This window comes from Neovison vison, chromosome 4, assembly GCF_020171115.1.
Source record: "Neovison vison isolate M4711 chromosome 4, ASM_NN_V1, whole genome shotgun sequence".
In the NCBI taxonomy this organism is placed as follows: Eukaryota; Metazoa; Chordata; class Mammalia; order Carnivora; family Mustelidae; genus Neogale; species Neogale vison.
In genome coordinates, this window is record NC_058094.1 from 180574755 (window position 1) to 180595415 (window position 20661).

At 42.5% G+C, this 20661-nt stretch overlaps 1 protein-coding gene across 3 annotated transcripts in view; it reads right to left on the bottom strand.

Annotated features, from left to right (window-relative positions):
* GSDME (gasdermin E) overlaps window positions 1-19116 on the bottom strand; it is an 84498-nt gene extending 65382 nt beyond the window's left edge. Inside the window, exon 1 of one of the 3 annotated variants that reach the window (XM_044246239.1) lies at window positions 19076-19116. The gene's annotated coding sequence lies outside the window, so the exon portion shown is untranslated. Of the gene's footprint in view, window positions 1-11005; window positions 11035-11449; window positions 11540-19075 lie in introns of those variants that run through there. The other 2 variants (XM_044246237.1, XM_044246238.1) reach the window with 2 other exon arrangements.
* Window positions 19117-20661: the final 1545 nt, after the last annotated feature.

A 20661-nucleotide genomic window follows, 5' to 3' on the forward strand; every position in this document is an offset into this window, starting at 1 on the left:
GTCAAAGGCTAAAATATCTAATGGACAAGAAATGTGTTTCATTTGTATTTCTATCCTGGTATCTGGCAGCCACATAGGTATAAAATCACACAGTTTGAGAGCTGGGAATAATCTCAGACATAAACTAGTTCAACCCCTTTGCTTTATGTTTCTGTTTCTGTTTTTTAACTTATTTTTTATGTTTTTAAATTTTATTTATCTATTTAAATTCAATTAATTAACTTGTAGTGTACTATTGGTTTCAGAGGTAGAGGTCAGTGATTCATCAGTCTTATAAAACACCCAGGGCTCATTATAGCATGTGTCCTCAATGCCCATCACCATTTACTCCCTCCCTCCACCCACCTTCTCTCCAGCAACCCTCAGTTTGTTTCCTATAGTAAGCATTTCTTATGGTTTGTCTCCCTCTCTAATTACATCTTATTTTATTTTGTGCTCCCTTTCACTATGATCCTGTTTTGTTTCTTAAATTCCATGTATGAGTGAAATCATCATAGTGGTCCTTCTTTGACCAACTTAGTTCACTTAGCCTAACACTCTCTAGTTCTAGCCATGTCATTTTTGATGGCTGAATAATATTCCATTGTGTATATATATATATATATATATATATATATATATATATACCACATCTTCTTTACCCATTCATCTGTTGAAGGACATCTGGGCTCTTTCCATAGTTTGGCTATTGTGGACATTTCTGTTATAAACACTGGGGTGCACATGATCCTAAGGATCACTGCTTATATTTTTTTGGGTAAATGCCTAGTAATGCAATTGCTGGGTCATAAGGTAGTCTATTTTTAACTCTTTGAGGAACCTTCATACTGTTTTCCAGAGCAGCTGTACCAGTTTGCATTCCCAACAGTCTAAGAGGTTCCCCTTTCTCCACATCCTCACCATCATCTGCTGTTTCCTGACTTGCTAATTTTATCCATTCTAACTGGTGTGAGGTTCTATCTCATTGTGGTTTTAATTTGTCTCTGATGCTGGGTCATGTTAAGCATTTTAAGAACAAATATTGTTAAAATGTCTATGCTACCCAGAGTAATCTACCCATTCAATGCAATCCCTAACAAAATAGTATCAACATTTTTCACAGAGCTGGAACAAATAATCTTAAAATTTGTATGGAATGAGAAAAGACTCCAAATAGCCAAAGGAATGTTGAAAAAGAAAATCAAAGCTGATAATATCACATTGCTGGACTTTAAGTTCTATCAGAAAGCTGTAATCATCAAGACAGTATGGTACTGGCAAAAAAAACAGGCACACAGATCAATGGAACACAACAGAGAACCCAGAAATGGACCCTCACCTCTGTGGTCAACTAATCTTCAACAAAGCAGGAAACAATGTCCAGTGGAAAAAAGATAGTCTCTCCAAAAAATGGTTTTGGGAAAATTGGACAGCCACATGCAGAAAAATGAATCTGAACCATTTTCTTACTCCATACACAAAAATAAATTCAAAATGGATAGAAGACCTAAGTGTAATACAGGATTTCATCAAAATCCTAGAGGAGCACATTGGCAGCAACCTCTTTGACCTTTGCCATAGCAACTTCTTGCTAGACACGTCTTCAAAGGCAAGTAAAAAAAAGGCAAAAATGAACTACTGGGTCTTCATCAAGATAAAAAGCTTTTGCACAGCAAAGGAAACAGTCAACAAAATCAAAAGACAGCCACTGAATGGGAGAAAATATTTGCAAATGCCCTATCAGATAAAGGGCTAGTAACCAAAATCTATAAAGAACTTATCAAACTCAGCATCCAAAAAGCAAATAATGCACTCAAGAAATGGGGAGAAGAAATGAACAGATATCTCCCCAAAGAAGACATAGAAATGGCCAAAAGGCACAACCCACTTGCTTTAACACAAAATTCCTCTAGTATATCAGAAAACATTTGTCTTACCTGTCACTAGTTCTTCTCTAAAGTGCCTTTTCTTAGATTACTCTGTAGCTACCTAACCCTATTCCTGTATATTAACAATAAGAATAAACATTTAAGGAAGGGATGCTAAAACACAAAAAGTTCCTTATTTATTTGAGAGAGAGTGCTCGTGTGCAAGAGCAGAGGGAGAGACAGAATGGGAGGGAAAGGGAGAGAGAATCTGAAGCCTACTGCACACCAAGGACAGAGCCCGATACAGGGCTCAATCCCAGGACATCAAGATCATGACCTAAGCCGAAACCAAATGTCAGAAGCTCAACTGACTGAGCCACCCAGGCATCCCTAAAAACTTCCTTTCTGATCAACAGTGAACTGTAAAGAAGGAGAATTATGTATGCTCAAACTCTCAACTCTAATGCATCTCTCACTATACTAAGTTTCTTGCATGTGATGGAGCACTCATTCATTTATCAAAACACTTACTGTATCATTAATTATCTTTAAGTACCTACTATACACAGGTACTGTATTTAAGGGCTTAGGATACTGATATGAAAAGTTGTCTCTATACAGATAGCCAACAGACACATGAAAAGATGCTCAACATCACTCATCATTAGGAAAATGCAAATCAAAACTATGAGATATCACCTCACACCAGTGAGAATGGCTAGAATCAAAAAGAGAAAAAAACAACAACAAGCGTTGATGAGGATGTGGAGACAAAGGAACCCCCATGCACTGTTGGTAGGAATGTAAATTGGCATAGATTTCATGGAAAAGAGTATGGAGGTTGCACAAAAAATTAACAAGAGAAATACTGAACAACCCAGTAAACCCACTAGTGGATATTTACCCAAAGAAAACAAAAGACTAATTTGGAAAGATATATGCAACTCTGTATTTATTGCAGCATTACCTACAATAGCCAAGACATGGAAGCAACCCAGGTGTCCACCGATAAACAGATAAAGACGAAGTGGTATATTTCTGCAGTGGATATTACTTAGCTATAAAAAAGAATGAAATCTTGCCATTTGCAACAACACGGATGCTAAGTGAAGTCAGGCAAAGACAAATATCATATGAATATAAAGTATGAATTCAAATATTATATGAATATATGGAATAGAAAAAAAAAACAAAATAAATGAACAAACAAAAGCAGAAATAGATAAATACAGAGAACAAACTGATGGTGGCCAGAGAGGTGCGGTAGGAGGATGGTGCAGCCTCCCAGTGACGGAATAAATCCCAAGGATGAAAGGTACAGCATAGAGAATATAGTCAATGAATCTGCAATAACCTTGTAGGGTGGAACAGAATAGAAAACCCAGAAACAGACCCACAACTATATGGTCATTTAATCGACAAACCAGTAAACAATATCCAGTAGAAAAAAGACAGCCTCCTCAACAACTGGTGTTGGGAAAACCAGACAACAACATGCAAACGAATGAAATTGGACTACTTCCTTACACCATACACAAAAATAAGTCCAAAATGGATGAAAGACCTAAATGTGAGACTGGAAACCAACAAAATCCTAAACAAGAATACAGACAGCAACATCTTTGACCTCGGCCACAGAATCTTCTTACTGGACAGATCTTCAAAGGCAAGGGAAACAAAAGCAAAAATGAACCACTTGATTTTCATCAAGATAAAAAGCTTCTGCACAGGAGCGCCTGGGTGGCTCAGTGGGTTAAGGCCTCTGTCTTCAGCTCAGGTCATGATCCCAGGGTCCTGGGATCAAGCCCCACATCGGGCTCTCTGCTCAGCCTGCTTCCCCCTCTCTCTCTGCCTGCCTCTCTGCCTACTTGTGATCTCTGTCAAATAAATAAATAAAATCTTTAAAAAAAAATCTTCTGCACAGTGAAGGAAACAGTCAACAAAACTAAAAGGCAGCCTGTGGAATGGAAGAAGATATTTGCAAACAACATATCTGATAAAGGGTTAGTATCCAAAAATCTATAGAGAACTTATTAAACTCAACACCCCCAAAAACAAATGATCCAGTAAAGAAATGGGCAGAAGATACGAATAGACATTTTTCCAAAGAAGACAACCAAACAGCCAACACATGAGAAGAAGCTCAACCTCACTCACCATCAGGGAAATCCAAATCGAAACCATGATGAGATACCATCTCACACCTATCAGAATAGCTTAACTTAACACAGGAAACAACAGATGTTGGCGACGTTGTGGAGAAAGGAGGGCCCTCTTACACTGTTGGTAGGAATGCAAGCTGCAGAACAGTATGGAGTCTCCTCAGAAAGTTAAAAATTGAACTACCCTACGATCCAGCAATTGCACTAGTAGGTATTTACCCAAAGGATACAAAAATATAGATTTGAATGGGTACATGTACCCCAGTGTTTATAGCAGCATTGTCAACAATAGCCAAACTATGAAGAGAGCCCCAATGTCCACTGACTGAAGAATGGATAAAGAAAAGGTGGTGTGTACACACACACACACACACACACACACACACAGGAATATTACTCAGCCATCAAAAAGAATGAAATCTTGCCATTTGTAGCAACATGGATGGAGCTAGAGGATATTATGCTAAGTGAAATATGTCAGTCAGAGAAAGACAAATACCATATGATCTCACTCTTATGTGGAATTTAAGAAACAAAACAGATGACCATATGGAGTGGGGAGGAAGGAAAGAGGGGAACAAACCATAAAAGACTTAAAGATAGAGAACAAACTGAGGGTTGAACAGAGGGAGGTGGGGGTGGGCTAAATGGGTGGTGGGTATTCAGGAGGACATTTGCTGTGATGAGCACTGGGTGCTGTGTATAAATGATGAATCACTGAATTCTACTCTGAAACCAATACAGTACTATATGTTAACTAAAATTTAAATAGAAATTAAAAACCAAAAATATTGTGTGTCGACTATACTTCAATAAATATATAAAAAGTAGTCTCTCTCCTTACTGAGTGGCTAGTTGGGCGGCCAGACAGAGAAATAAACAATTGTGTCAATATCTAGCATAAAACCTAAGTTGTTACAAGAAATGAACCCAAAAAAGGGCATCTAAATCCAACTGGAGAGAAGTATAGCGTCAGAGAAATCTTCCTAAAGTAAGCAGTGTCCCAGCTGCATTTTGTGGGCTCAGCAGAAGTAAGCCAGCGGAGGAGCGCTATAGGGGTGCTCCAGCAGAAGTGCAGCAATGACAAAAGCCCAGCACATGCAGGAGGTGGCGGAAGGGTTGGGGAGATCATGCATGGCAAGCTCCAGATGGTCCAAGACCTCATTTTGTGTTAATATGCCCATTGTCCCTTCTTTGCTTCGAGACTAGTTCCTGCTTGGGTTCTGGAGTGGGGAAGGGCAAAGGACAGCCTCAGTCCCAGCCCTACAAGCCATGCCTCCCCTGCTGGGGGCCGGGGCAGCAGGAATCTTCAGGGGGAGGGGTTGTATAGAGAGTGATGCAATCAAAGTGGTCACTTAGCATGATGTTCTGGAAACAAAATAGGAAACCAGCTGGAAGGAAACAAGATTAGACATAGACGACAAATGGTTATACTGAACTATGTCACAGGGCTAAGGATGGAAAAGATGACTGGGTGGTTTCCCCAGAACTCTGGCCGGATGTGAGAGTGGTGTTGGAAGAGACTCCCCAGGATGGTCTGCAGGAGTCTCAGGTGTGGGCTGGTGGATGAGCTACAGATAGGGAATTCAGGAGGAAGCAGACTGGTGGCAGGCAGAAGACAGTACCTGCTGTAAGTGTATCTAGGAGAGCATACAAGTTTTATTTGGCCGAACACGGGGAAAGAACTTTAACAAAATAAGGTCTTCCCAACGACCTGTGGAAACCATCCCACTTGTCCAAGTGAAGAGCCCCCACAGATTCTTCCTCAGCATGCCACTGATAACAGATTCTTTTTTTTTTTTTTTTAAAGATTTTATTTATTTATTTGAGAGAGAGAGTACAAGCACGGAGAGCAGCAGGAAAGGGAAAAGCAGGCTCCTCACCAAGCGGGAAGCCCAATGCAAGGCTCGATCCCAGGACCCTGGGATCATGACCTGAGCGGAAGGCTGACACTTAACTGACTGAGCCACCTAGGCACCCCAGAACCTCTTTTTATGGCTTCTGTTCTTTTCGGGGACTACCTGAGAGGGACGTCACTAATTTCCCTTCAGATCAAACAAGCTTCTGAAGAAGTTAGATCAGACTTGCCATTAAAAAAAAAAAAACAAAGCCTATCTGTTGTGGGTGGCAAAGCCTTTGTAATGACACTAATCCTCCCCAGAGGAATTAGAGGATAAAGAAAGGGAACTCCTAAATTAATTTTTAATTTTTTTCCAACTACCATCAGACACAAACAATTTGCCTTTTTTTTTTTTTAAGATTTTATTTATTTATTTGACAGACAGAGATCACAAGTACGCAGAGAGGCAGGCAGAGAGAAAGGGGGAAGTAGGCTTCCTGCTGAGCAGAGAACCCGATGCAGGACTCAATCCCAGGACCCTGAGATCATGACTCAAGCTGAAGGTAGAGTCTTAACTCACTGAGCCACCCAGGTGCCCCAGCAATTTCCCTTCTTGAGAGGGCAGTTTGCTTTAGGAAGAGTTAACTCGGGTGGCTACCGCTTTACAGGTTTTTATTAGAATCAGGCTTATTTAGGGGCACCTGGGTGGCTCAGTGGGTTAAAGTCTCTGCCTTTGTCTCCGGGTCCTGGGATCAAGCCCCGCATTGGGCTCTCTGCTTGGTGAGGAGTCTGCTTCCTCCTCTCTCTGCCTGCCTCTGTCTACTTGTGATCTCTGTCAAATAAATAAAATCTTTAAAAAAAGGTCAGGCTTAAATAAATAAAATCTTTTTTTAAAAATCAGGCTTATTTAATCAAGGAACTCGGTATATTCCTGTGAAGTTAAAGTTAGAGGTTTCTTTTATATTATGATGTTTGAATACATAATACATTACATGGCTCAAATATCTAAAATGTGTGAAAAAAAAATACACACTGAGAAATCCCATTCCTACCCAGGTCCCACCTTCCCTTTCCAAGGCTCTCCCCTGCAGGTATATTACCTTGGTGTTTCTTTATACAAATGGAAGTTCAAAGGAATCTGCACACTCTTCTGCAGGTTACTTTTTGTCATGTAACAACATCCCAGAGATCTTCCCATGTTAGTACCTTCATCTTTGCAGCTGCATAACACTCCACTTTACTTGGCAGTGCCACTGTTTGTCCTATATTGCCATTCCTACATTTTTATTATAAAAAATGCCACACTAAATGCTTTTGAATATATGTCTTCCTCATAGATGAGTAAGAGAACCTGAAAGAAGATTCCTACAAGAGAGCTAGGGGTGCCCCAATGGCTCAGTTGGTTAAGCAACTGCCTTCTGCTCAGGTCATGCATTGCCAGGTCCTGATATCAAGCCCTGAGTCGGGCTCCCTGCCTAGCAGGGAGTCTGCTTCTCTCTCTCTTTCTCTCCCTCTGCCCCTCCCCATGGCTTGTCCTCTCTCTCTCTCTCTCTCTCTCTCTCGCAAATAAAGTCTTAAAAAAAAAAAAAAACAAAAGAAAGAAATTCTTAAAAAAGAAAAAAAAAGAGGGAGAGAGAGAGATTGTTAGACCAATGGGTAAATACATCTAGAATTTGAGGGGTTGTACCATTTTTCAGTCTCACCAAAAAGGTATGAAAAATCTCAGCAACAAAGTCTGCTATCAAACTTTTGTGTTTTGTCAGTCTTGTAGGTGAGAAATGGTATCTCTTAGGGTATGTTATTTTAACATAAATTGAGTATCTTTTGTTTAAAGATTTTTGTTGTTGTTTAAAGATTTTCTATTTCTTTTGCTTAACTGTTTTTGTCCTTGGTCCATTTTCTTTTGGTTTTGTCTTTATTCCTAGGAGCTTTTGATAGAATAGAGAGATCAGCTCAAACATGGGCTAGAAATTTAATACAACAGTGTATCATGTGGCATTGGAAGACAGTAAGTCACCATACCATTCTCAACGACCTAAAGTAACTGTCGAGCCAGGAAAGATTAAATAATATACCAAGGGCCAACGAAAGGGTCTAGAACCCAATTTGCCTGACACAGAAAAGCACAAGAAAATCTCAGTTAACAGTAAGTCAGACATCAGATACAAATTTCCAGTGTGTTCCAATCTGGAAGTAGACACGAATGACCTCATGAGAGATCTATCTCCAACTGCTTATGGCCTTAAAAAAAAAAAAAAATCCCTTGCATTTCACAGCTGTATCACAGATCTCCACTCTCACATGTGGCCTTAAGAACCCCATTAGCTTGGTGGGGTTAAACAGGTGATGGGGATTAAGGAGCACACTCGCCGTGATGAGCACCGGGTGTTGCATGTAAGTGCTGATCACTAAACTGTACACCTGAAACTGATATTACCCTGGCTCTTAACCCACCTGTGTGGGTTTGGTCGTTTGAAGCAATTAGAACTCGAAGCAATTAGAACTCAGGAGGTCAAAGGAAATAAGGTGAAGATATATAAGTTTACGTCAGACTCCTGGACAACAGATCTCAAAGGAAGAGACGAAGAAAGCAAGACCATGCCAAGTCAGAAAAGCACACAGCCAACTGGGGCCACTCAGGAACCCTAAAAACAGGTGCCAAGGTGAAGACTGTGTGAGAATATACTATACTTAGCATCCATTCTTAATGGTTCTGCCTGACAGAATAAGCAAATCCTTGAGTTGTGAAGAACTCAGTTGTTCCTCACACCCAATTCAGGATTCTTTGGAGCAGCTCTGGTGGGTCACTGGGCCTCTACTTGACTAGTTCTGGGCAAGAAACCTCAACATCAAAATACACTAAAGAGAAACAACTGTATGGTATGTGCAGTGTGCCAGACACTGGGCTAAATTCCTATTACCCATTTCCTCATTTAATTTGCACAACAACCGTGAGTAGGCATTTTACAGATGTGGAAGTTTGAAGATGTTAAGTAAGTTGCCCAAATCACGAGAGGGGGATAAAAAAAAGCAGCCCGACACCCGCAAGCTGGCCCAGTACTATCAGCTAACCCTAGTGTTGCTAGGCAATGGCCCAGCATTCTCCCGGTGAACACGAACAATGTTTTAGAACAGCAACATCAGGCAAGGCCACTCTGCCGTCATGATAAATTAAGACAAAAACAAGACCCCTCATAATCTCATCTGACCTCAGACAAATATGAACATTGTCCAAACCACAAAAACAACCAGACCTCCCCTCCCCCTTCACACACACAAACCACCATCACCACACCAGTCCTGGCTAGCGAGTGACTGCTGCTTCTTGGTCAACCACAGCTTTCACATCACTGCAGCCTTCCTTTGAAGATACTCAACAGAATTCTCCCCCTTCCAGACAGCATCCAATCCTGAGCAAAGTCCTGTTTCCTTTAACTCTCCCCATAACCACCAAGCTAAATGCTGTAACTTCTTTCTAACACTGACTTACTGAGACACCCATGGTGTGAGGTCTCCCTTGCCACAACAAGCAACAAATCCAACTTTTCCAACTATACATGCATTTCGGGAGGTCTCTGGAGGGCACTCCTGTCATGCAGAGAATTAGAGTGAAGGTTCCAATGGAGGTCCACCTGCCTCCAAAACCTAAGCCCTTGGCCACACAACTTTGCAGATTTCTCAGTCAAAATTTTTTAATTTTTTTTCTCAGCCAAATTTTTTAAAATTTGGGCTGCATATGATTCATTTCATAAAATAAGAAGGTATGCCCAATAGGATAGACTTCAGTTATAGTGGAAGTGAAAATCACTTCCATGGAACACGGTTACAGGACACATATCCTCACTACGCAGGGAAATGAGATGTTGCTGCACTTGCCTCAAAGTTAACAACTTCAGCACATTTTGAATTGTTTTTAATTTTCTAAATAACAACGTGAAGTTTAGTCTATTAAAACAGAGGTGTCATCCTTTTATATCTTCCATGCTCGAAGCCCAGTCAGTGCCTGAGCTCATTTTTATAATAAGACAAATTAAAGACAAGCTACTCCGTTACTTCTTTCTAAAATAAAAATCAGTATGTGAAATTAAAAAAAAAAATGATGGTCACAAAACAGGCTGAGCTTGAGAAAGGAGTTAGCATAAAGCGACAAAGTCTTTGGGAAGTGAGGTGGATAAGGGGAGGGACAGGGTTTCAGAACAGAGAACCCGCTGGTCCCCTTGAGGGTTGAAACAGAACAAAAAGAAAAACACTTCTGGAAAATCCAAAACTTCGTCTCCAAGCAGGCGATCTATGGGGACAGTAGCTGGGAGCTTGGGCCCTATTTCTCAGATCTCTCTAACAGCCCGGGTTCCACTTCTCGCAGCTGTTCTCCTTTATAGGAAGAGCGCGTCGGTGATTTCGACAAGGATCAAGTTACATTTCCTCAGCTGGACCTCCGGCCTCACATCACTTCTTTCATTCCACACTCTGTCTGCCCCCTGAGAGCTACGAAGCCGAGACATCCGTTCCTCCCCTCAAATCACTCTTTTGAACGAGCCGGCGCTCCGCCAGGGATGTTTTAAAACATTCTACAACACACGCCTGTGCAGGAGCCGCCCCTCTCCGCTCGCAAATCGGCGCAGATGCGAAGTGGGTCCCAGGGGGTCCGCACCTCCAGGCCTAAGGGAGCCACACGAGCAGCTGTGATGTCATCCCGCCCCCTGCCGATGACCCCCAGGGGGGCTTGGCCTTCTCCGCAGGCTTGGGGCCCAATTTTAGGCGATTGAGGGAACCGTTGCAGCCCAGAGACCTAACTCCCGTGGGCGCCGGCCTCTCCTCCCCGCACGCACGCCCCGCACGCCGGGAAAGCCTTTGCACAGCCCGGGGGAATCGGGAGGACAAAGAACGCCAGAGGGGTGGTGAACAGGGGGCGACAGAAGGTACCGGCCCTCGCGACAGCCCGAGAAGGAAGTGGCTGCTGGGAAGGGGGAAAGGGTAAGGGAAGGGGTGGCGGGGAGAGGGGCACGCGATGGGGCCAGCTGGCAGGGCAGCCGACCGACTCGTCTCCCTTCCGCGGGGGACGGCGGGGAGGGGCGTCCGGGAGAGAGAAGGGCCGCGGACTGGGCTCCCCGGGGTCGGCCGCCCGCCCAGGCGCCAGCCGGGGCCGCCGCACTCACCTGCCCGCGCCGCCGCCGCCGCGTCCCCGCAGCCGCGCACTCGGCGCCACGCGCGGGCCTATGGTTTTGAGCCCCGCGGGGCGGGCTGGGGGCGGGGGCTCGGCGGGAGGGGGCGGGCCGGAGGGACCTTTGCTCCGCCGCCGCCCCCTGCGCCGCGGCCCGCCAGCCGGACGGGACCGGGGTGCCGGGTCCAGCACAGCCGAGGCGGGGCGGGTGCGGCCAAGGCGGGGCGGGGTCTGCGGGCGGTGTCCCGGAGCCGGCGGGTCCCCACTTTCGGTGACTCCGCCCACCCAGGTCGCTGACACCCCGGGGCCGGGCTTTGGCCAAAGTCCCCGCGCGCTTTTCGGGATCCGAGGCCTGGGGCGCACCGGGGACATGCCGGGGCCTCATCAGAGAAGTGGGCTCGGCCACCCTCCCCGAGGCCTCCTCTCCCGCCCTCAGTACCGTGGGGTTTGAAGCCTGCCGGGACCCGTCATCGAGAGTTGGGTGCCGCCTGGCACCGCGGCTTCATCGTTCCACCCGGCAAGTCTGAGGCTGCTCGAACCTGTGGGAGCCCCTGATGCCCGGGCCTGGGAGTGTCCGGATTTGTGGTGTGACCGCGCCCACACTAGTCCTGGCATTATTAATAATTCATGCAACTATATTCTAAGCTCCTCGAGGGCAGCGCCCGGCACCCCTCGCTAGGTGCTTAGTTAATGAGTGCATCTGAGCGCAGTTGGTGCTGACTGACTTAAACACTCTATCCCTTCAGTCGGTATTTATGGCTCATCTTTTCTGAGCAGCACTCTGCTAAGCTGAGAACAATGAACGAGAAAAAATAAAATTCTGTCCTTGGCGAACTTGCATTCAGGAGGGTTTTATTGCTACATTCCACGGGGCAGGGAAAGAGGCAGGGCTTGGGCCGGGATTGGGCAGGGGGGGGATGGTGTTCTAAGTCTATCCCTCAAAGTTACCCCACTCTTGTATTTGTCTCAGGAAAGCCCTATTCCCATTAAAAATACAGCCAGTCCATCAATCTGCAGGAACACTCCCTAGTTCCTTGCCTGCTTTATTTTTCGCCTTTTCACCGACCACCATCTGAGAGACTATACACGACGCACTTACTTCAAGTATTATTTTTCTCTTCCTTATAATGTCAGTTCCACGAGGGTAGGGACTTATATCTGTTTTGTTCAGTATACCCAGCACCTAGCACAGTAGCTGATGCATGATAGATCGTAAATAATTGTTAAATTAAGTAATGCATCCTGTTTGTTTTTCCAACTAGACCGTGGGGTCTTACTCATCTGTGCAACCATTAGTGGTGGTTGAATAAGTGAATACATAGAAATGGTTGGGGGGGGGTCCTCTGTCTTGCCAAACTAATAAGTATTAGAAGACAAAAAGAATCACATTGCTGGCTTTTGAAAGAGAATTTTCATCCATGCTATCACTTCTCTGGGTTCATAAAATTGTATAGTGATGATTCTGGCTTGTTATCAGACCTAGGCCCTTAACCTTAAGAACATCTTTATAAACAGCATGTTCACAAAGTCCCCGCCAACAAGCCTCAGCCCAGTCTAGATAGGTTAACGCTTCTAACTGAGAGTGCTTGAGCTTTCTGTTGCAATGGTTATTTAGGGACTTCAAATTCTTTCCCTCTTTTTCTCCCATCCACTGCATTTCAGTTAAATGTCTGAGAAGAGTAATAATATTAGCTACTGATATTTATATAGCACTCTCTAGTTACTATCACAAAGCATGGTTCTGAGTTCATTACATGCATCGACTGACTCATTTAAATCCTCACAGCAGCTGAGTAGGGGTCTAAGTTATGAATGAGTAAATGGAGGCACAGGCCAGGAGCTTACAAAGCGGGGAAGTAAGAGAGCTAGGGTGTAAACAGATCATCTGACACCATCTGAGATACAACTGACATATAACTTTGTGTATATTAAAGATATACAACACATTGATTTGATATACTTTCATATTGATGAAATTCATTAATGGGGTGCATGATATAAATGAACACTTTAACGAACCAGCCCTGCATGGCTGCCATAACTACTTCTAGATCTTTGGGAGTCACTTTTGGAGACACCTGGACTCTTATAGATGGATAGGTACTGTGGAAGAGAAAGAACACACACCACCTTTGGATCAGACAAATTTGGGGCAAATCCAGCCTACCACTTATCAACTGAGTGGCGTTAAGCAAATTTTCAACTTCCTAGTTTAAAAAGTTACCTATAGTGTTGTCATGATATTAAAAGAGAAAATGTATAAAAAGCACTCAGCACATAGTAGACCATCAGTAAAAGTTAGTTTCCTTTTTGTTTATTAATTACTTTCTAGTTAATGTCACTTTTAAGTTGAGGCTAAAATTTTTCACCTATGTACAATTTTGTCTTCCAGAGGAACATAGCTACTAACATAAATTAACATAAAATTTGGCGCACATTGATATATATTTTTAAACCGATTTATCTCCCTGAATCCCAAAAGTGTTTTAACTGGAGACCTAATGCCAAAGCGTATTACCAATTACTGCTTTAAAATAAAAACCTTTATGGAGAGTTAAATACGGCTCAGAATGAACAGCCTATTTTGGGGGGGGGCTCAACCATCTCTTGTTCAATTGCAAGGTGTAGATATAGACAGGAGAAAACTAAAATTTACTTGGTGGCCAGCAAATGACCAACAAAAATTATCAAAATTTAAATCCTCAATGCAAATATTAATGGGGACAAATAAAGAAATGGAGTAATTTGGGGGTGCCTGACTCAGTCAGTTCAGTGTCTGCCTTTGGCTCAGATCCTGATCTCAGGGGTCCTGCTCAGCAGGGAATCTGCTTCTCCCTCTCCCCCTGCTTGTGCAGTCTGTCTGTCTCTCTCAAATAAATAAAATATCTTTTAAAAAATAATTTGTTGTTCAAATTATAATTTACTACATGACAAACTACCTAAAACTTAATGACATCTCAGGATTTTGCCCTGACTGGGATCACTCAGTAGAATTTAGCTTGTGAAGGACCTAGTCTGGAGGGTCTAGGATGTCTTTACCCACACGTCTAATGCCTTGGCAGGGATGGCTAGAAGGCAGCACTCAGCTGGGATTATCAAGCAGACCCCCAACACGTGGCCTCTTTATTACAGTGGTGGGGAAATCAGACTTATTACATGGAGGCTCATGTCTCCAAAAGTGAGTGTTCCAGGAACCAAGGCAGAAATTATGTTCTATGACTTAACCCCTGAAGACCTGGCAAGCAACTTCCACAACATTCCATAGCTGAAGCCAGCCCAGATTCATAGAGAGAATTATACTCTACCTTTCAGTGGGAGAAAATGCAAAGAACTTCCAGACACCTTCAATCTCTAACACTTGTTTTTACGAGAGAGAATGGCATTAAATAAAGTCAGTAAAAACTCCTATATTTTTGTCCATTGTTCATGTGGAAACATATATCATTGTCAGCATTAAAGAGATTTGCAGTGAAGACCAGGAGTCATCCACCTGATGTCAGGTTTATAGAACCTTTGAAGAACAGTGCAATTCAGAGTTGCACATTCTTTTCTTGCCCCCTTCTCATTGTTTTAAAAGTCTGTCCAGCATCTAAGTTAGCTATATCCAGCACAGAGAAAGACAAAGTCCATACCTCCAAAATTTGTTAATTTAACAAATATTTGTTAAGGATGTCCTGTATGCCAAGCCCTATCTCAGATACTGGGGCTATAAAAGTGAGAGAGGGACATGAAGTTCATGCCCTTATAGAGTCTGGGAGTATATCTGGAAAGGCAGACAGATAAACAATGCAGATATAGGGTGAGAAGTTCAATGATCAGGTGCATGGCTAGTTTTGGCTAGACCATCGAACGCAGCAGAGAAGGAAGGTATCCGGGTCAAGTAAAGTCAAGTAGGGAAAACTAAACAAATAAACCCCCAAATGATAATGCCTCAAACATAATAGCAACTTATTTTTTCTCCACAAATAGATGAAGGCAGTTCCAGAGTATGGGAGGTGGTGAAGGAGGAGGGTAGATTCTATTCCTTCAGGAAGCAGGCTGGGGGAGACGCTGCCCTTTTCAGCAGAAGGCTGCCCTGGTTTTCTGGGCACAGGCATCTCCAGCAGGCAGAGAAGGAAAGAAGCTGGAGGCTCTCTCATGGGAGGTTTTTCATGGGCCTGGCACTTTTAAGTACCTTCTTTTGGCCAGAAATTAGTCATACGGTCCCTCTAGCCACAAAGGAGGCTGGAAAATGTAGGCTCTGTGCCCAGGGAAAAAAGAGGAAGTCAGTTCCCAAGAGCCATAGCAGACTCCACTTCGAATCGCTTTTTGAGGACAAATAGGTGTTGGCCAAGTTCCTCATTTTTTAAAAATTATTTTTGTTAACATATAATGTATTATTTGCCCCAGGGGTACAGGTCTGTGAATCATCAGGCTTACACATTTCACAGCACTCACCATAGCCCATATCTTCCCCAATGTCCATAACCCAACCACCCTCTCCCTATCCCCCTATCCCCCAGCACCACTCAGTTTGTTTTGTGAGATTAAGAGTCTCTTTTATGGGGTAGAGAAGGAAAAAAATGAAACAAGATGGGATCGGGAGGGAGACAGTTCCTCATTTTTATAAAGGATCCCAATAAGGGCAATCCAGACCGCTAAAGCATTTTTAGTTTAGATCATTTATTTTCAGATTATATAACACATAATATGAAAAAATTAAAACTTTCTTCATCCTACACCTGCTTTAAAGGATCTCTAAGAAAACTGGAGAAACTGATGCTAAAGTGGGTGAGGGGGGATTTTCATCTTCAACAGTTATTACTGATAAAATTTCTTCGCTGAGTTTTAATAGAAGGGGGAGAGTGGGAATTGTATACACATTTGTGATTTAGTAAGGTTCTTAAAAAGGCTAATTACAACGGAAAAAGCAAGTTGGCAAGAAAAAAATTTTCTTGGCATCTGACTCAATCTTGACTGACTGCAAGAAACACCAGTATAATAAATTTGTTAGTCCGAACAGTGGAAGGGAAAAGAGCTCTAGAAATTCAGCCCTTGCCACGTCTGGGCACCTTTGACACCACGAAAGGTTTTTACTTTGTTTCAAACTGCCAGGAGAGGTGGACTTTCTTTTTTCTAACAGCCTACTTTGAAATCTTCGCCCTTCATTTCTCCCCCAGGAGAACTATACCTGTCACCTCACTGTGAGGCTAGTTTTCTCTGAGGAAGTAGCTACACACAGGAGGGCAGAGCTATACACAGACTTCCCAATTCAAGAAGGCTCACTTCCTTTGCTAACGTTCCCATATTAAAAACAATAAAAACATCGACACTGGTGGTTAATTTTATGTGTTGACTTGACTGGGCTAAGCCATACCTGGAGAGCCAGCTAGACATGATTTCTGGGTGGGTCTGTGAGGGTATTTCTGGAAATAGATTTGAATCTGTAGACTGAAGAAAGCAGATGCCCTTACCAACACAGGTGGGCATTATCCAATCCCTTGAGGGCCTGAAGAGAACAGGAAACAGGAGGAAGAGTGAATTTCCTCTCTCTGCCTGAGTCCTGGGATATCCATCTTCTGCTCTCAGACGCTGGCATTCCTGATTCTCCAACCTGCAGACGTGTACTGAATTACACCCCCAGCTTCCCTGGTTCTCTAGCTCATAAAGAGCAGATTGTGGGACCCTCAGCCTCGATAATCATGTGAATCAATTCCTAAAATAAATCTCCTCATATATAGATATAATCCCAATTTCTATATATAGAAGAAAACAGAACCAATAGGATATATCTGCATCTGTAGTTCTACACAGATACACAGAAAAATTTTCCCAGGAAAATTTATATGTCTATACAGATATATCTACATAGTTATATGTATACAGCTGACCCTTGAACATGGGCTTGAACTGGGTGCGTCCACTACTATGAAGATTTTTTTCAATACATAGACATACAGTATGATAAATGTATTTTCTCTTTCTTGTGCTTTTCTTAATAACATTTCCTGTAGCTCACTTTATTATAAGAATGCAGTATATACTACATATAACATATAAAATGTTTCATCAACTGATTACGTTATTGGTAAGGCACTCCAGTCAACAGTAGGGTATTAGTGGTCATGTTTGGGGGGAGTCAAAAGCTAACCATGACCCCCACCCTTGGGTTGTTCAAAGGCAACCTGTATCCCATTGGTTCTGTGTCTCTAGAGAATTCTAATACACACACCAAAAGCCAACCAAACAAGAACATCCCACCATCACTTTGGGCAGCCAGTTAAAAGCTTAAGAAACTCACAACTATTTGAGGACTGACTTGCTAAAGAAGCTTGTTAAAGAAACTAGGAATTCTGATTTGGGTGGGGAAGTTGTGTGGGAATGTGTTTTGGGAAGATGAGTCTTTGATCAGGACCCTGAAGCACAGGATCCAGATAATCCAACACACATGCTTGCAAGCTCCCTCATTTCTTATTTCTCCCTCCCCACCAGAAAAACCCTGCCAGCACCAGGGTAATGCTGAACATTCCCTGTAACAATGACTAGCTGCACATTCTAGAATTAGAAGTAGACTGGAATGCCAATATTCCCAAGGGAACTCACAATGCAACAAAGAATTGCAAAAGACATAAAAATTGATGCAGATTCTTTTGGGACAGCAGGGTTTGATCAAGAAGCTGAAAGCTCAGAAACCACTAGTTATTTCTCAACTTTGCTACTTTTAGCTTATTTAGAGCAGTGGGCACCAGGTTGTATATCCATAATTGCTGTATCCTTTGAATGATCACCTTGTGTCCAGGATGGTCTTTCACATACATTATTTCACTAAATCTTTGTACAACTCTATGAAGCATTACTATCCCTATTTTATAGATGAAAAAAAATAAATCCTAGAGAGGCAGCTTACAAGTCTGGCATAGTTGATACCAGGATTTAAATTCAGCTCCAAGTCCAAGCCCTAACTTTCTCAAGTACTGTCCAGTAAGTGAATTTGGGGAAGAAGTCAAACATTGAAACATAATTCTGAAAGTTCAACTTTTTACCTTCATATAAATTAATTATCAATCAAAACAGATTAACCTAAAGATTCTCTGGAACACTGACTCCTGAAACAACCCCTCAGACCAGCCTCATGATTTTTATTGCCCATATATTAAAATGCAGTATTTTTATGTTTTCTAGAAGCCTCTTTTTCTAGGAAAACGGGAAAACTGGGTAGCCTGACTTTGGCCAAAATTTTAAGGAAGGAGAAAGTTGTAAAACTTTCTCTTTGTTTCTATTAAAGCTTTTGTCATTTTTTCTAAAATTGCCTTATGACAATCATTGCTGGGCTAAGACATCAGGATAAAAAAAATTTTAAATCTTTTATTATCTATAATATCTACAAAAACCTTAAACATTTTCCCAGCTCGCAATTTAGAGGCTGATTTCTCCTCTTTTATGTCTTGTCTGATGATTCTCTGTTATTAGGGAGTCCAGAAAAAAATGTTTTTTGATGACTCTCAGGCATGTTTGTATTATACTTATTATATGTTATTAAATACCATCTGCTTTTGCTTTATTAATTTTTATTAAGGACCATCTGGCAGTTGTTATAGATCATATAGACTTTCCAATGAGAAGGTTCTCACCCGTGAATAAATGATCGAATGTCGTGATTAGCAAAAGCAAGATTACACTGGTTAGTGGAAAGAACAGGGCACCAGGACACACACACATGTCCCAAGGCTGCCCCCAGCTGGTTTTGAAGCCAGCACAGTCCTTCTGCCTCTCTGGGCCCCATGTGTTTCATCTGAAAACTGAAGGTTGGACTCAGTCTCTGAGATTACTTCAAACTTTAAAATTCGGGGTCAGAAGCTCATATGCAGTGCTGTGGACCCAAATCCCGGGAACCTAGGGGACAGGATTCTGTATGGGGGTGGCTGGTAAAGACTTCCTGGCTGTGGCCTGGGACCTAATGATTTAGGGTGGGTAGGAAGAATGCAACCACATGAGCCAGGCAGGTGCAGCAATATATAGGGTTTGGGGCAGAAGTGAAGAACTGAGACTGGAAAGATAGGCAGAGAGCAGACTGGCGAGGACTTACCTGATAAGAGAAACTGACAGTTGGATCTTTACCACCATTTTCCTCCTCCCTGGCCTTAGCTCTCTTTTGTCCTTGGGAATCATTCACATAGTTCTAGCCAGAGAGACTGGTCTCCTTAGTGGGTTAAACATTACCCATAAAGCAGAGTTTTCCAAACAGTATAGCATGCGGGTGATGTGTGGACCTAGAAATCAAGACCTTCAGCCCTTGAGATGAGTCACTGGCTGGTTATTACAGAAACACTTTATTTTCTATGCGTGCCATGATATGGTAAATATTGGGAGCACTGCCCTGAATTGATCTGGCCCACCATATTAATTTGCTTAGCAAATGGTTTTCATTACAGTTCAAGCATAAAGCACTTATACTAAATTGTATAATTGCTTGTACTACTATATAATTACTATATAAGCAATTATACAATTGTACAATTATATTAAATTGTATCATAGACTGAATATTTGTCCAAGATTCATCTATTGAAATCTAATTTCCAGTGTGATGATATTTGAAGGTGGGGCCTTTGCGAGGTAATTCGGTCACAAGGGCATATAGCCTTCTGACTGGTATTATTGCCCTCACAAAAGAGATCCCACAAATCTCTCTTTCCCTTCTGTCATGTGAACCATGAAATATGCCTTTACTGAACACCAAATCTGCCTTGATCTTGGATTTCCCAGCCTCCAGAACTGTAAGAAATAAATCCTATTGTTTAAAAGCTGATTTTAAAAAAGAACCAAGACAATTATATTAAGTTGTATTATATATTATGTTAATTAAAAGAATGAATGAAGATGGAGAAAATTCACTCAACACACGTATTCACTGAGGCCCTCATATGTGTCAGGCACTGGATTAGGCATGAGGTATACAACTATAAACAACAGATGGAAACAGACTAGAACCCCTGCCCTCGTGAAACTCATATTCTAATGGGTAAAATGACAATAGACAGGAAAATAGAGACAACACTTCCAGTTTCCAGTTTCACATGTAAGGAGCTTGGCTGTCATCATGCTGTACTAACAATAAGTGAATAGTTGAACAAACTGAAAGACCAACAACTCTTCTTGGATCTGTTGAAAAGTAAGGTCATGGGGCAAACAGCTGTCTTGGAGACAGACAAAACAGAGAATCACAACTAACCAGAACCCTCTGCGGGAATCATGGCCAGGGAGGAAAACCTGGTCTAGAATTGATGAATTATTGGAGGCTCACAGGGGACAAGTGTAAGAGTTAAAAACTTTCTGTACTTTTGTGAGTTTTACTTCTAGGACCTCCAGCAGGCTCTCACAGTGAATACTGGAGAAAAACCTTCTAAAGCTTCCAGCAGGGAAAGGAGAAGAGTCATTGTCTAAAACCACACCAGTGCATCAGTTCTTCCTAACACTCTCCTTAACCGCCTTCAACACGATCTATTTCACCAAGGCCTAAGCTGTTGAGGTTTTATTAGAGCCTCACTGACCTAGGGGAGGGGAAATACACAACTTCAGTTCCTCCAGCCATCCTGCCCCCTCCCCAGGGGGTAGGGATGAGAAGTTCTTGTGAATTTCAAAGCCCACTTGCACAGGCTCTCTGAAAGACTG